The sequence below is a fragment of the Pseudorca crassidens genome, chromosome 17, assembly GCF_039906515.1.
Source record: "Pseudorca crassidens isolate mPseCra1 chromosome 17, mPseCra1.hap1, whole genome shotgun sequence".
NCBI lineage: Eukaryota > Metazoa > Chordata > Mammalia > Artiodactyla > Delphinidae > Pseudorca > Pseudorca crassidens.
In genome coordinates, this window is record NC_090312.1 from 52,720,079 (window position 1) to 52,737,787 (window position 17,709).

Below are 17,709 nucleotides of genomic sequence, written 5' to 3' on the forward strand. Positions count from 1 at the left end.
AGGTAGGGCATGCAAGCAAACCTAAGTGTTGATCAACAGATGAAGGGAGAAAGAAGATGTGGCACATATATACAATGGAATATTACTCAGCCATAAAAAAACCGAAATTGAGTTATTTGAAGTGAGGTGGCTGGACCTAGAGTCTGACAGAGTGAAGTTAGTCAGAAAGAGAATAACAAATACCATATGCTAACACATATATATGGAATCTAAAAACAATAATGGTTCTGATTAACCTAGGGGCAGGACAGGAATAAAGACACAGATGTAGAGAATGGGCTTGAGGACATGGGGAAGGGGAAGCTGGTACGAAGTGAGAGATTGGCATGGACATATATACAGTACCAAAGGTAACATAGCGAGTGGGAAGCAGCCTCAAAGCACAGGGAGATCAGCTCAGTGTTTTGTGATCTCCTAGAAAGGTGGGATGGGGAGATTGGGAGGGAGACGCAAGAGCGAGGGGATATGAGGATATATGTATACGTATAGCTGATTCACTTTGTGATGCAGCAGAATCTAACACACCATTGTAAAGTAATTATACTCCAATAAAGATTAAAAAAAAAAAAAACACTTGCTGAACATGAGCTCTGTTACCAGAAATTTTGTATATGTTATTTCAACCAGTACCCAAATCTGGTAGAAATGTGCTTAAAACCTCCATGTATGAGACTCAAAGAAATAAAAGTGTCTTGCTGAAGTGCGGAAATCTGGCAAACAAGGGTGTCCAAAGCCATAGCATTGATTTCAAGTCCAGAGAACTTTCTATCTTTCGTTACAATGATGAAATTGGTGTTTTTCTCCCACCTCTTTCCCCTGTGTAATAGTTTAAGATTTCAGCCTTGTCGAATTTCTAAGTTAAAAATAAGCAATGGTGTTGTTTCCCTCATTCTTGAAATACAGTGCACCTCTATCAGTTGTTGTTGTTGTTGTTGTTGTTGCTATTTAGTAGTGCAGTGAACTCACTATAAGCCAAGAGGCAAAGGGTAGGCCCTATTCATTTCAATTTAAAGTGAACCTTAAGTGGAAATGTTTCTGATTTGTGGAGTTTTCCTCTTTTACTATAACTCCTTGCATTTTATTGACAGTTTATTAGGTCCATATAAACACTCTTTTACTCCTAACAGCTAAGCAGTTTGGCTTAAATCTAAGCTCCTCCAGTATCAAGCTGTGTAAGCCTAGGCAAGTCATTTAAACTTTCTGTGCATTGGTGTCCTCATCTGTAAAATGAGGATAATTTTAGCACAGACCTTAGAAGGCTGTTTAAGAATTAAATACTGCAAACATTTATATATAGTACAAAATATTTATAAAGCACATAATGCTTAGATCATGTTAACTTGTATTCTAAAAAGAAGGCATTACCTGCTTTCAACAAATATATTTAATATGAATATATTATAAATGTATTAAATATTTATAAATATGCACATATATTACATATAAATGAAGTATATTTATAAATAAATGTATTAACATGTTTATACTATATAAAATATTTTATAATATATATTTACTGTACTTATTACATATATACTTTACAATAAGTAAGATATATATAAAAGTAAGATATAGATACTGATATACAGATAAGGATATAGATATGGATATTGATGTCTTACAAGAGGAAAATCCTCTGTGGAGTAAACTGTATAGGGCACCCATGGCAACTTTCTAGGGTCCGCGACAAATTTGCTTCTCTGCTTCATAAACTATAAACTGTGACTTTGGTGGCAGGGCCATTTGTCTCAGCGTGCAGTCTGTAGTCCATCACCATCAGAAACAGTTGAATCTTGTTAAATAAGCAGATTCCTAGGCCCCAAGCAAAACTATCAAATTGGAATCCCTGGGGATAAGGCTTGGCAAGTTGTATTTTTCAATAGAACCCAGTGATTGTTACACACACTTAAGTTTGAAACCTGCAGATTTTTTCCTTGTTCCTGCTCTGCCAGTTGCCTTGAGCAAGTCATATAACCTTTTTGTGCTTTGTTATTTGATGAAAACAAAACAAAAAAACCCAAAACCTTTGTTCTTGGAGATGGGGAGATCCACAATCTAAATGTGAATCTGCCACTTTCTCATGTGCCTTTGAGAACAGCATACAAAGTTAGCCTTGTTTTTATCTATACAAGGTGGAAATATTAACACCTGTTCAACCTAGTGCGTGGATGTTATGAAGATAAAATTAGATTATAGAAGTGAGGAAAATTTGCAAATCTAAGGGTTATAAAGATGAGAGCATTTCTCTTCTCTGTAAAATAGAAAAATTTCACAGGTGTGTTATGAAGGCAAATAAGATTATTTAGAAAATGCTTTGAATTTGTTTTCAAGTTAGGTGTTTCTAAAATGAGAATATGACTTAGATGAATTACTTATAATCCTTTTAAGTTGTATTGTTTTACATTGGACAATAGCAATAATTTATCATGTGCTTCAGAATTCTCAAATGAAAAACATTATAAATATCATTATGTTTCCCTTATAATTATATCCATAATTTCTAAATGCATAATAGTAAAACTCAATGGTGTTTTTTGGTATAATTGCCTGTTAATAGCACTGCAGTTTTTATGCAGACTGAAATCAAGGACAACCTAAAATGTTATTATAATTAATAATAGCTTGTGCTGATTAAATGATAAATCTTATTTGCACATTTTTCCACCCCCTTCTTGCTTGAGATTGGCACAGGGCTGGAGGATAGTGGGTTCATTTATCAGCACGAGATCCAACCCAGCAACTAATTCTAATGTTTTCTAGAACTAAAAAGGACTCCTTGTTCTATTGTGCTAGTGATTAAAGCAGATTAGGTCAATATTCTAAGTCTCTTGTTTATGCCAGGAATTGACTCTTGATTCACAAAAGTCTTTTCTCTGAAAGTCAGTGTTTGCACAATGGAATCAAAAAAGTACTAGGAAGCTCAAAAATAGCAGTTGATGTCCTACCTACCTTGATATTATCAGCTGAGTCTCTAATTCCATATATTTTGCTGATGCAAATGTTGAAGGATCCCAAGGCAACAAGACAATTCAGGGTAGAAGTCTCAGGACACTCTCAGAATTCATCTGAGATAACGACTACAGCTGGGGAACTAAAGGGCATTAGGACCTTGAAAGTTAATAGCACCACACTTGCCACTGATTTCATGTTCAAAAAACAAATTGTTTTTCTTATCCTGAGTTCCGTTTACCCTCCCACCCCACCCTATTCCTTCTCTTTTTTTCTATTTCCTTTTTACATTTTACTTCATCTTTTCCATTCTCTGTGGTTTCCTCATTAGAAGACAAATTCTTAAATGCATTCTCAATACAAGCATGTATTCCCTTGGCTGGAAAGATATGATGACTTTAATTCACTATAAGGTGTAAATGGCTGCTAGCAAATCATTTTCAGAGGGAAGCATTTTCAGGGTATTTAACAGGAGATGGGGCGTTACAACCTGATTAAAAAGAAACACAGAATCTTCTAGGCACCTTTCTTGCAAGAAGAAAAAAATTTTTTTCACATCTTTATTGGAGTACAACTGTTTTACACTGATGTGTTAGCTTCTGCTGTATAACAAAGGGAATCAGCTATATACATATATCCCCATATCTCCTCCCTCTTGCATCTCCGTCCCACCCTCCCTTTCCCACCCCTCTAGGTGGACACAAAGCATCGAGCTGATCTCCCTGTGCTCTGTGGCTGCTTCCTACTGGCTATCTATTTTACATTTGGTAGTTTATATATGTCCATGCCACTCTCTCACTTTTTCCCAGCTTACCCTTCACCCTTCCTATGTCCTCAAGTCCATTCGCTATGTCTGTGTCTTTATTCCTGTCCTGCCCCTAGGTTCTTCAGAACAATTTTTTGTTTTTTTTTTTAGATTCCATGTATATGTGTTAGCGTACAGTATTTGTTTCTCTCTTTCTGACTTCACTCTGTATGACAGTCTCTAGGTCCATCCACCTCGCTACAAATAACTCAATTTTGTTTCTTTTTATGGCTGAGTAATATTCCATTGTATATATGTGCCAAATCTTATTTATCCATTCTTCTGTCAGTGGACATTTAGGTTGCTTCCATGTCCTGGCTATTGTAAATAGAGCTGCAATGAACATTGTGGTACATGACTCTTTTTTTTTTTTTTTTTTTTTACATGACTCTTTTTGAATTATGGTTTTCTCAGGGTATATGCCCAGTAGTGGGATTGCTGGGTCGTATGGTAGTTCTATTTTTAGTTTTTTAAGGAACCTCCATACTGTTCTCCATAGTGGCTGTATCAATTTACATTCCCACCAACAGTGCAAGAGGGTTCCCTTTCTCCACACCCTCTCCAGCATTTCTTGTTTGTAGATATTTTGATGATGGCCATTCTGACCGGTGTGAGGTGATACCTCACTGTAGTTTTGATTTGCATTTCTCTAATGATTAGTGGTGTTGAGCATCCTTTCATGTGTTTGTTGGCAATCTGTATATCTTCTTTGGAGAAATGTCTATTTAGGTCTTCTGCCCATTTTTGGATTGGGTTCTTTGTTTCATTGATATTGAGCTGCATGAGCTGCTTGTATATTTTGGAGATTAATCCTTTGTCAGTTGCTTTGTTTGCAAATGTTTTCTCCCATTCTGAGGGTTGTCTTTTTCTCTTGTTTATCGTTTCCTTTGCTGTGCAAAAGCTTTTAAGTTTCATTAGGTCCCATTTGGTTGTTTTTATTTCCAATTCTCTAGGAGGTGGGTCAAAAAGGATCTTGCTGTGATTTATGTCATGGAGCGTTCTGCCTATATTTTCCTCTAAGAGTTTTATAGCGTGTGGTCTTACATTTAGGTCTTTAATCTATTTTGAGTTTATTTTTGTGTATGGTGTTAAGGAGTGCTCTAATTTCATTCTTTTACATGTAGCTGTTCAGTTTTCCCAGCAGCACTTATTGAAGAGGCTGTCTTTTCTCCATTGTATATTCTCACCTCCTTTATCAAAGATAAGGTGACCATATGTGGGTGGGTTTATCTCTGGGCTTTCTGTCCTGTTCCATTGATGTATATTCCTGTTTTTGTGCGAGTACCATACTGTCTTGATTACTGTAGCTTTGTAGTATAGTCTGAAGGAAAATATTTTTGATGTTTTTCTATTAGTGATTATGAGCCCTCTTAACTCAAATACACTTGAATTTATACTTTTTGATCGAAATTATCATTACTTTTGGATCACCCCAGGTAGAAGTTCCAATGATATTGTCCAAGTTAATTTATCTTATAGAAAATTTAGGATGGCTACCCATTTCTGGTGTAGTGAATTTTCCAGTTCCTAACAGAATATCACCCACAGAGACTTGGCTGCTCCTTTCAACAAATGAAAGGGAACACACTAATTTCTTAGCTCATCCCAGGATACAAGACAGCACCATGAATCAAAGATCAGAGTTTTGCTTGATTCAGCCACCAAATGCCACTTTCTTCTCAGTGTCATATAGCCATGACACTTGGATCTCTGCTCATCCTGACTCTAGCCAAGAGATAATTGCTTAGACTCAAGCCTAGGCATGCAGTACACATTGGCTTCCTGTTGGGAACCACACTCAGAGAGAGAGAGAGAGTGTGTCAACCTTCGGTTCTTACGTAGCTTTTTCAAAGAATTCTTGACATCGATGATTCCTCCTTGCAATTTTTGGAGTACTAAAACTATATAACGATGTATTAGGAGCCTCTTTAGCGACACCTAAAGACTGTGGGAAAGATGAAAAGAATGCACACGAAGGACAGGTGGACTTGCTGGGGCTCAGCGTGCTGTTTGCTCTGTTTGTATGTCATTTACTGCTGCTGGCAATTTTAAGAATATATTCTTCATTGGATATCTGAAATGAAATACGTTTGTCTCAACTTACCCTAATTCAGGCTTTGAAAAAGTTGATCTTACTTTGGAAAAATAGTTTAAGCAAAGCACTTGAGGGAAAACGGATTAGAGAAAATGTCTCCAAAAACTCAATGTCTTCATTAGTAGAAGTTACAGCTACCGCACTCATCTTTTAGATACTGAAATCTGACCTAACAAAATGAAAAATAAATAATCTAATTAAATATCAGGGAACTCCAGTGGTTATTAAGTATAAATACAATTAATGAATACAAAAGGACTTTCATAGTACATTATATTTTATAATTATTTATAATAGAAATAAAATAAAGATAAAAAAAACCTTGGAACCTTTATTAATTGTAAGAGTTTATAGTGCTTGCAGTTACTATGTTTTGTTTTGTTTTATTTTCCTCAGAAAACAGGTTGAAACCTCTGAAACCTCAGAAAACAGGTTTCCTCAGAAAACAGATTGAAACAACCTGAAACCTCTAATTTATTTTATGAACTGCCAAATTTTGCAAGAGTCTAGGAACTCATCATGATTTCCCCCTTCCAGAAATTCGTGTATTCCTCAGAAATGAATTCTACTTAAAACTTTCTGATTAATTCAATCATTTCTGAGTGTTCTGGGAAATTATTTAATAATCTCTGCTTTGGAAAAGATATTTGGAAAAATGAAAAAAGAAAGGATCATTAATAGAGTATGAAATAGGTTTGTTAGTTGACCCCAAGGAGGGTAGGGGATTAGACTGTGGACTCAGAGTTTGTAAGAGAAGAGGAAGAAATATGGAAGCAGTCGTTATAAGTAGAGGAGGAAATCACATCTGTTAGAACTCATGGCCTGTGGCTATTCTGGACCACAGTTAGGAGAATGGTAAAGTAGATCTAGGTGGTAGACCAGGCGTATGACCCAAAGTAAATCCGTTGAACTGTGTGTGCCTAGACTCTTGAGCCTCAAAACATTCTCATTCCTATTGGAAAAAAAAAAACACTATTATTTTCTGAAACCACACACACACACACTGTACAGTGCTCGTACACTGGGCATCTTTGCATTATTAGGAATTGATGGTAGGAAGAGCATCATAGCTCGACAGAGTGGAGAAGTGTTTGTGAGAAGTGTTTGTGATAGAAAGGATTTTAGTACTTTAGAAGGCAAGTGTGATCACAGAATTCTTAAATCATGGCAAAGAACTCATTTCTTTTTTCCCTGTCAGACATTTGATATTTCAAAAATGAACAGCTCTTACATTTTTGCAGTTACAGCAAGGCCTTCTCATGACTGCCATGTCCTGGCTGCTGACCTTTGCTCCAGCGTCATCTGGTGTCACTTTCCACCTTGCTCGTCTCACTGCAGCTACTCTGTTCTTATTTTAGTTCTGTGTTCCGATCTCTTTTCCAACACCTAGCCTCACACTTTCCCCCAGAGGGAGAATCTTTCTCTTTCTTTCTTTCCCTTTCTTTCCTTCCTTTCCTTTCTTTAACCTGCATGCCTTCCTATCAGCCCTTCTGTCTTCCTTTCTCTTTTCTTTTTCTTTATTCTGTCTCTCAGCTCCTTTTGTAATTAGTCCCTTCTCATGTTTCTGTCCTGCCTGACATGTTTCTTACTTGGAGATACTTTTCCTGTGCACCTCATCTAAGATGGGTTCCCCCATATTACCCTCAGCTGTTAACTGCCTCAATATCTCATTTTCACTTAAGAAGTATTAAAATAAGAATTTTTTTATCCTGCACTCCTTTGATATTGATATTTACATCTATCAGAATAATTTAACTCTGGGACATGAATTCTTATGACTGTCTGAAAACATTCTGAGGGTGTATACTAAAGAGTTTCTATTTTTCAAAACTGTTCATGAATCATTTTAATAAGTAAAACGAAGACAAAAACTACACATTTTCATTCATTCCAATTTCCATAGAATCAATCGAACAAATGTTTTTTTCTCTGCAGAGAGATCAAGATGGTTTCCCTCCCAGATACTTTAATTTTCTATTCTTAGATTTGTATGTATATATCTTTGAGTGTGTATGTGTGTGTGTATATATATATACATATATATATATATATATATATGTAAAAACTGTATTTGCTCCCACTCAAATGTGGAAAGAATAAAATATGATGCTTTATTCCTCCATAAGTGTACTTCAGAAAAACTTAAACTTCCTAAGGGAATGTAATTCATTATGAGGTGAATACTCAGTGAAGTCATAGTTCACACTTACTATCAAGGTTATTCATCCCATCTCAAAGGGTGTTCCATCGTTTCCTTCCCAATGTAGGCCCCTTCTAGGTGCACAGGGATACCTATCTGTGCCCAGAGATTTGACAAAGGGGCCTATGGTCTGTATGTTCTTCTCTTCCTAACTTATAATAAATTCTAGATTACCCATAAGTGATCTTAACTAGACTCTGAGTCATGGTTTCACATCTTGCTCTACCTGCTGCTGAAGTAGCTTAAAGCTGGTATAATTCATGGTCTTTTCAGAGTACAGTGGTTCCCCTTCTGCAGTAACTTGGCTCCATCTTGATTTTCTTTGCTTCAGATGCTCTGAGAGCATCTGAAATGCCTGCTTTCCAGGTCCTGGCATAGACTATTCATGTCAAGGCATCCATCCCATGGCTACATATTCCCTTACCATGGTGGTCTCAGCCTCCCCAGGAAGTTTAGCTCTCAATCCTCAGCAATTCCACTGGGGGTGTACCAGGCCTTCTAGATCCCTCTCCAATCCTGTGCAGACCTGACAGTATCTCATGTCTACTCTCTTCTTAAACATATCAAGCCGCTCTCTTTCCTTAGCTATAAACAACAGCTAGCAAATCCTTTTCAGAGGGAAGAACTTTCAGGGTATTTAGCAAGTGAAGAGGCATCACCATGCAATTTAAAAAGCAGACCTTCAAAGCAAAATAATTTTCTAGGTACCTCTCTTGCAAGAAGAGGTTTTTTAAAAGTTATATATAAATGACTGTGAGACCACTAACTAAAATACACATCTAATTAATATATTTTTTTTAATCCAACACTGCCTTCTACCTTGTTAGGTACAAGATCCCTTGGAATTTTGAGATTCTGATATTGTTGTTGACATAGGGTATTAGATAAGTTTTTTCTAATAGGAAAAAAAATAAGTCAGCATTGAGACTTGAAGCTGAATAGTGACTGTGTTATTCTGTGCTGAACTTGCTCTATTTTTACCTGAGGTAACAAACTTCATGACCAAGCCTTCATGGTAGAATGGGCACAAAGAAAGAAATTGGCTTACCAGTAAGAAGAGGTACTAGGAAAGTGTTTTAAATTTTGACATCTGGTATCATATATTATGTTTAGTTTGGACAGAGTAGTCTTTTTTTATTCACTATGACTGGCCTCACTGGTCAATTAATGACAGAAATAATTTAAAGAGGGGACTCATTTAAAAATGTTTGATGTAGATGTACTATTTTAACTGTCATTCACTTTATAATAATTTGAAGCAGGGCTACATTTACTGTTATTTGGTTTTTGTTTTATTTTGTTTCTTAACATGAATTTACTTATCTTGTATAAACTGTATTTATAATGCATTGTCTTTTATTTCCATGTTGTTTGTCTTTTTTAAGTGAAATGAGAACGTAAATGTATTTGTAAAATGATCCAAGACTATAATCCTCATAGATTTTATATTCCTCTGCCTAATTTTTTAAATTTATGTTTTTCTATACATAATTCAAGACTTTGTTTGTAACCTGCTTAAGTATTTTTGAAACCATTAAGCACAGACTTCAAAAGAACTGCTCTTTCCATGCTCATATTCCATTAGGTTATATAAATAACAAAGAAGTAATAAAAAGGACACTGGGGGAAAAAAAAATTGAGAGAAAGCACAAATTATTCTTGATAAACATGCAGCTTATGTGGTGGTGGCAGAAATGGGAGAGTATTAGACCATAATTTAGTATCCTGGTGCAGTCCTTTGTTGATGAACCTATGTTTTAAGTCTTGCAAAGAAAATTGGGATTCTTAGTTAACCCAATAGGTTAGTTAAATTGAGACCAGTTAAAAGGGCTTCTCCCATGTTTACACACATTTTATATAATCATATCAATCATGTATGTATTTTGTATTTCTTTTCTTTTGTCTTTTAGCTTGGTTGAATTCAGTAGCCTTCTGGAGCCCCTTCTCCTGGACACCTACTCAACTATGTGTTGGGAAGACCAAGGTGAATAAGGACTGGACTCTGAATGCAGTGAGGGTCTAAAAGGGAGATAACAAACACTCATCCATGTTTTACGTAGTAAATCCCACCAAGCACAAAAACTAAAAGTACATCGTTTCACATATTAAAAATAGGCCCCTATGTCATTTATTCTTATGCCAGTTTTTCTTCAGTATTTTATGTAAAATTTTACTTGATAATTTAGATCAAGTTTTAAAGATGTAAAAATATCTGGATAAAAGTATGTGCCCTTATCACTAATTGTCAGTCTACATCAGCTACTATTTATTTTAAAGTACTTCATTCCAGTGTGAGGAGGGTTACATTTAAATATTTCTCAGTCTCCTGTGATTTCTGATTCATATATGTAGCTCTGAAATACTGTGAGCAGGGTGCCATTCAATGCTTTTATGGAGTTTTTTTTTTTTTTTTTTTTTGCTCGTGAACTGCTATGTGCCAGATGCCCCATTCATAACATCTCTTAACTCTGATAATGAGTAGATGTCATTATTTTGCCTTCCAGCACTTCTGATCAATATCAGGCTAATATTATTTTCTCTCTGATTTTCCTTCATATTTTCAAAATTTATAGCAAACACAAAATGAAGTAATTATTTAATGTTTAACACAGTACAGTTTTTTTTTTTGACTGCCCTCTAAGTCCTTGCAACTAGGATCGACTTTATTACAAGTTTAAAAAATTATGAAAATATTTTAGCATAAATATTTATTTAGTGGTACCCTTAACAGTGAATTTATGAGTTTTTTAGGCCACTTTTCAAACTCATTTTAGTTTCAATTAAGATTTGGTGGAATATTTTTTAAACTCATATAGGAAAATATAAGGCTTAAAAAGGAAATGTAAGTCACATTCTTTAGAATTATCTTTCTGTTTATACCTAGTATTTCTTAGTTATCAGAATAAAATTGTGAGCCCAGTGCCTAACACATATTTGGCACTCAGAAAAGTGTATTAAATGAATGCATTCAAACTGAAATAACGTAACTGCTTAGTTAAGGCTTCTCTTGTTTTAGGTGTTTTTTTACAAGATTCTTTTCATTTTAAAAGAGATAATAGAGACTTTAGAAACTGAAAGGTAATGTTAATAGGAATCATAGCAATTATCTCGTCTATCTTCTCCAATTTTCAGATGGAGCTGACAAAGCAATTAAGTGATTTAACCAATGGTAAGTTAAATAGACTTCAAACTTTCAGATGTATTATTAAGCCATGTAGTTAATTTGGTTCAAAGTTTTGATTTAACCAACATGTATTAAGTATGTGTAATGATGAAGGCACTCTAATGAGCGCCAAGCTTAAAAAAAAAAAAAGAAACACGAAATTCCTACCCAAAGTTTGTAAACTACGGACTAGTATTTGGGAACCACTGAAATTTGATTCTTAGGCTCAGGACTGGAGTCTGGGCGGGAGTTACTGATTTGAGAGTCATTAGTATACACTTGTAATTGAACGCATGCAGTGAATGAGATCACACAAGAAGAGGAAATAAAACAAAAGAAATAGTAGAACTAGTGGATTCCTGGTGAAGACGTATTTATAAGATGATACAAAGAGAATCAAGGGGGAAAAGAGACATGTAAAAGGAGTGAGAATCAGATGATAAATGGTTCCTTGAAAATCAAGGGACAAAGAGAACCAGGTAGTAAATGATGGGAGGTTTCTTGTACCTTGCAGAAAACTCAATTATGATGAAGACTTAAAAGACACTATTAAAATCAGACATTCAGCATCACTGGGGATTCTTGCAAAAGTGCTTTGCTACAAAGGGAGTAACATATGAGCCACAATGAAGATTGCAAATTCTTGGAAAGAAGGAAAGAGGAGGAAAGAAATAATACAAATAAAAGACCAGCATTTTCCAGAATGAGTTCTGCTATCTTCACAGGTTTTAGTAGCTATTACTTGAAAAATATAAAGGAGAGCGTTGGGGTAGAGAGTTCACTTGTGAGATATCTTGAGGAAACAATTTAAAAAGTTAATTTTGCTGCAGGATTTCAGAAAATTTATTTGGCAAATGGGAATGGAGAATATCCAAAAGAGGGTATATTTGGTCATCTATTTTCTTTAAAAAAAAAAAACACTTTTTGGGATTACTATTCTATATTAGTCACTTGGGAAATTTTGCTTTGGAATAAAAAGAAAAAGCCAAGATATTTAACACTAATAGAAAAAGAAAGAAGGGAAAGAAACAACAGGAATTCAAAAAAAATTCTCCAGCTTTATTAAGATATAATTGACATATAACATTGTGTAAGTTTAAGGTATACAATATGTTGATATGATACATTTATATATTGCAAAATGATCACTACCATAGTACTAGCTGACACCTCCATCATGTCACGTAACTACCATTTCTTTTTTGTGGTGAGAACATTTAAGGTCTACTCTTAGCAACTTTCAAGTATATTAAACAGTTTTATTAGCTAAAATCACCATAAAGTAATTAGACCCAGAGAACTTATTCATCTTAAAACTGGAAGTTTGTACTCTTTGGCTGACATCTCCTGATTACCCCCAACCCCCTGCCTCTAGTAACCACCATTCTAGTCTCTGTTTCTATGAATTTGACTTCTTAAAAATTCCACATATAAGTGATATCCTACAGAATTTGTCTTTCTCCAACTTACTTCAGTTAGCATGATGCCCTCAAAGTCCACCCATGTGATAGGTTGAAAGAAACCTTGTTTGTGTTGAGGTGTGAATCCCTTCTACTCCAGGATAAGTTTGATTAGATTTGAAAGCCCAAATATTGGAATTTCAATATGTTTAAAGGTTCAGTGCAAATAAAGACCTTCTGAAGTCAAGTGTACACTCAGATAGTGACAGAGCCATGCAACAGAATTTCTATTTGTTTGGGTTTTCTTCACAAAGACATCCAGGAAAGATGCATCAAAGGGAAAACCTAGCAGAAAATCTTAAACCAAAATAATTGGTAAGGCTGATTAAGAGAGGAGAAAGCATGAAGCAAAGAAACTTAGTACTTTTTTCCAGCTTTATTTCGATATAGATGATATATAACGGGTAAATTTAGGGTGTACAACATGTTGATTTGATACATCTATATATTGCAAAGTAATTACTACCATAACATTAGCTAATACCTGAATCATGTAGCATAATTTCGATTTATTTTTTGTGGTGAGAATATTTAAGATATACTCTCTTAGCAACTTTCAAGTATATAATACAGTATTATTAACGTAAATTACTATACTGTACATTAGATTCCCCAGAACCTATTTATCTTATAACAAGAAGTTTATAACCTTTGACCAACATATCACTTCTCTGCCACCTCCCAGCTCCTGGTAACCACCCTTTTTTTCTCTGTTTCTACAAGTTTTATGAATTTTGGGTTTTGTTTGTTTGGTTTTTTTTAGATTCCATATGTAAATGAGATCATACAATATTTGTCTTTCAGTGTCAGGCTTATTTCATTTAGCATAGTGCCCTCAAGTTCTATCCATGTTGTCACAAATGGCAAGGTGTCTTTCTCATGGCTGAATAATATGTACGTATGTATATACACCCCCCCACCTCATCTTTATTCATTCATCTGCTGAGGAACACTTAGGTTGTTTCCATATCTTGGTTATTGTGAATAATGCTGCAATGAACATGAGAGTGCAGATATCTCTCCCACGATCCTGTTCTCATTTCCTTTGTATGTATAGCCAGAAATGGGATTGCTGGATCGTGTAGTAGTTTTATTTTTAATGTTTTGAGGAACCCTCTTAATTTTCCATAGTGGCTGCACCAAGTTACATTCTCACCAATGGTGCAGGAGAGTTCCTTTTCTCTACATCTTCGCCAACACTTGTTGTTTCTCGTCTTTCTGATAATAGTCATTTTGACAGGTATGAGATGGTATCTCATTGTGGTTTTGCATTTTTCTGGTGATTACTGATGTTGAGGACTTTTTCAGGTACCTGTTTGACTGTCTTCTTTGAAAAAAATAAAGAAGATTGAAATCATATCAAAAGCCTTTTCGCACCACAGTTGCATAAAACTAAAAGTTTTCCTAGTTTCCTAGTTTCTCCTAGTTTACCAGGAGAAAACTGAAAAATTAACCAATATATGTGGAGATTAAACAGCATGCTACTGAACAACCAGTGGGTCAAGGAAGAAATCAAAAGAGAAATCAAAACCATTTCTTGAGACAAATAAAAATGAACATACAATATACCAAAACTTATCAAATGCATCTAAAGCAGTTCTAAGAGGGAAGTTTTTCGTGATAAATACCTACATGAAGAAAAAAGAAAGATCTCAAATAAACAACCTAATTTTACAACTCAAAGAACTAGAAAAAGAAGAACAAACTATGACCAAAGTTAGTGGGAGGAAAGAAATAAAGATCAGAGCAGAAATGAATGAATGAGAGACTAAAAAGAAAATAGAAAAGATCCCTGAAACTTGAGTTTTTTTGAAAAGATAAACAAAACACACAGACCTTTAGCTAGACTTATCAAGAAAATAAAAGAGGATTCAAATAAACAAAATTATAAATGAAAGAGGGTACATTACACCTAGATACCACACAAATGGAAAGGAATATGAGAAACTACTATGAACAATTATGCACCAACAAATGGACAAACTAGAAGAGATGAACACATTCTTAGTAAGTACTTCTACTGGTCTTACATTCCTGCTCATTTTCTGGCATTCCAAAATCTTATTTGAAATTTTGGACATAAACATTCTTAGAAGAATCCACTGGTTAACAAAGAAAATTTTGTTTCATACTTAAAATTTTCTTTTCAATTCATAACTGGTTTTCTGTATGTGAGACATATTGTTTTCTTATACCAAGTGAATGCTGTCGGGAGTGATCTTCCATCACTTGTTCCTGTTTCTGGAACGTGGCTTGCTCTGTGGCTTGGCATTTTGGAGCTGTCCCTTTTAGACAAGTCTTGAATAAACCATCTTCTCACATAATTTGGCAGAAGCAAAATGGCATCCTCATGTAAAATGTCACCTGCTCTAGATTGGCATTATTCTTGAGATTATAAGTATTCGAATAATGCTCTAAGATTCCTCTCTGTTTATCTCAGAAATATTACTCCCTGATGGTTTCTAAGAGGATAGATTTGGTTATTTTATTAGGTCAAACTTTAATCCTTGATAGAGAGCAAAATATTTTAAAAACGGAGCCTAGGACAGATAAAGTTTGATTTAGTGATTAAACATTAGAGCTGGAAAGGAAAATAGAGTTCATTGAATTCAGTGATTAGTGAGATGACTCTAGAAGAATTTCTGTTTCAGTACCATTGTGGAGAAAGAAGGTAAGCTAAATTAGGGTTTTTGGTTCCTTGGTTTTCTCCCCTCATAGCATTTCTTTGAGTTTCTTTTTACATTGTGTTCTTCTTTAGTAGATTAACATTTTATTTTAAAACAATAATTTAATATAAATATTTCATATTGAAAAGTTGGAAAATTAGTTTTTAAGGGATTAAATGATTTTCCCAGGTCATAACTCTACTAAAAGATACAATGGGAACTAGGACCGTGGTTTCTTGTGTTTTAGTGCTTTTTGATTTTTATTTCATGTTTTTGTTCTATTAAAGATCTAAGAACCCAATTGGAATTCCATAATAGGACATGATGGCTTAAAAAAAATAGAAAGAATGAAAGAAAAGAGTTATAAAGAGAATTAAAATCATCGATAATTATTCTTGCCTACTGCATTTTTCCTTCAAATAATTATTTCTTCACCTGTTTATATTCTTCACACTGTATGTGATAAAGAATTTAAATAATAAAATAAAAATTTCCCCAAAATGTATTCATCTCGATCAGGGTTTCTTAACCTCAGCACTAAAATTTTGGAGTGACACATTTTTTTGTTGTTTGCTGTCCTATGCATCGTATAATGTTTAGCAGCATCCTTGGCCTCAACCCACCAGATACATGGAGATATGACAGTCTTTTACTCAGTCATGATAATCAGAAATGTCTCAGAGAATGTCAAATATCCACCAGAGACAATACTACCCCTGGTTGAGAACGATTGATCTAAATAATGTACAGTCTAGATCCAAACTGAGACACCAAACTGAAGATAATCTTACCATATGTTAGCTATTGTGAGTAGACATTTGTTCCAAGATTTTAAGCAGTCCATTGTGATATTTTAGAAATTCTAAGGAAAACAATCATGGCTGTAAGAAGTGAGGCAGGTGTGGGAGTCAAGCCTTAATGCAAGCAGGTGAAGTGGGCTGCATGAGCTTTGACTATGTGCTTGGTGGGTGTGGAGAGTCCACAAAAATATTTAATATTCTAATATAATTGAACTCAGTTCTTGTTAACTTTTTGTATTATGTGACCCTACATGTAATAGGCAAAAAGAGTTAAATATTTGTCTTTGATGGCTGGACAAGGCAGTCAGACTCTAGAGTAGAGTATGGTGATGGTGATGGGGATTTTAAGCTTGCCACTTTGATGTCCAGATGTGTCTTAGAATGGAAGATGGAAAAAGTCATGAAGAAAGGGCTATCTTGAGGACTAGCTTTCCCTAGTTACAATACAAGGGAATTATTTTTTGTTTTTTTGTTGTTTTTTTTACTTTGTATTAGTGAACAGCTATTAATCCCAGTGTGGAATTGTTCCTCTATCACCCACATAGTTCTCTTGAGTCTCTCAGCACAGTGTCTGATCACTTCCTGGTGTAAAGCATGACTCAACTTTGCCCAACTAGATTACTTTCATGCTATTTTCTGTACTTGTTCTATGGTCATTGGCATAGAGGTAACTATTACTTTAGCATTTTGACCTGTAATGATTTTATAAAGTAGCTGGGACAGTGATTATCTTGCCTGTCAATGCAAAGAGCCTAGCCACAACAGGAGAGAACTAAGCCACCAAGCAAAAAGATACAAAGGCAAACAGACCCTGAACGATAAAGCACCTCAAGACTTCTTTAATCACCTGGATCCAGCCGTATCTGAAGCTCAGTTGCCCCTTGGACATCGAGCTACATGAGTCAACAAAGTAACTTTTTTTTTTTTTTTTTGGCTTCATCTAGTTTGTGTTAGGTTTCCATCACTTACAGTTGAAAGAGGTCTGCTGAGTATGGAGAATATTCCCATTGAGCAAATGTGAGCAAGGAATTGCAAATGCATAGAAATAAAATGACAGCTATACAGATGAAAGACTAACACGAAACAACAAGAAAAGCCCCTTGAACTTTAATGCAGGAATAATGAACAAATAAAGAGTATGTGTGAGCTATCTCACAAAAACCTGTTCTTCAAGGAGAAGCAAGGCATCAGAGAAAAATGACCTCGTAACAGATTGAAATAGAGATGATAATGGAGGAAGAAAATGTCCAGCATCAAACCAGAGAGTGTGTCCTTCTATTCACATACTGTTTGCAAATTCTAATGATGGAGGACCAGTAATTGAGCTCACCTGTGTAAGAACTGTATAATTCATTTATTCAGCCAACATTTACAAATTATCAACCAGGAGGGAAGGATTCCAAGTTGTTAAACACCAAGTCTCTGAACTTCAGTCTTTATCCGAGATGTAAGTCTAGGGAGGGGAAAAAAAATTCAAGAAACCATGAATAGTATAAAAGCTATTGTAGGCAAGTGCAGAGTGAGACAGACAATTCACTCTATTACTTATGGCTTCTTCAATTGTAAGTGAC

At 35.0% G+C, this 17,709-nt stretch overlaps 1 long non-coding RNA gene and 1 pseudogene across 1 annotated transcript in view; one reads left to right on the forward strand and one right to left on the reverse strand.

Annotated features, from left to right (window-relative positions):
• Positions 1–11,218, forward strand: part of LOC137210267 (uncharacterized) — a 115,707-nt gene extending 104,489 nt beyond the window's left edge. Inside the window, exons 2-3 of the long non-coding RNA XR_010936437.1 lie at positions 9,960–10,033; positions 11,182–11,218. This is a non-coding gene — a long non-coding RNA (uncharacterized lncRNA). The remainder of the gene's footprint in view (positions 1–9,959; positions 10,034–11,181) is intronic.
• Positions 1–17,709, reverse strand: part of LOC137210251 (UDP-N-acetylglucosamine--peptide N-acetylglucosaminyltransferase 110 kDa subunit pseudogene) — a 632,586-nt pseudogene that overhangs the window by 276,831 nt on the left and 338,046 nt on the right.